The following is a 358-nucleotide window of genomic DNA, read 5'->3' on the forward strand; positions in this document are numbered from 1 at the left end:
ATTCCTCCAATTTATATTACATATGGATGTATGTGACTAGCCATAGTGCAAGTAATTTTCTAATAATTTAGAATCGAACTTAGTAAATTTACCTACATGGTAGTGAGTTAATGGAGAGAGAAAGATGAAATAACATAGCTAGTTACTGTAACATCACATTTTTCAAGATACGCTAGATCTGCAAGCTAATTGATGAATTTATCTAGTATGATACTACCTTGATGACTAATGTCACGTGCATGACACTAGCTTAAGTTATTATGCACTGTGATTCTCTTAGCTCGGTCTAGGTAATTTGCTTATGTGGCACTATATTAAATTATATTAAATAAGAAAAGATATTGGTGTTGTATCTTAT

This window comes from Lolium rigidum, chromosome 5, assembly GCF_022539505.1.
Source record: "Lolium rigidum isolate FL_2022 chromosome 5, APGP_CSIRO_Lrig_0.1, whole genome shotgun sequence".
NCBI classification, from domain to species: Eukaryota; Viridiplantae; Streptophyta; class Magnoliopsida; order Poales; family Poaceae; genus Lolium; species Lolium rigidum.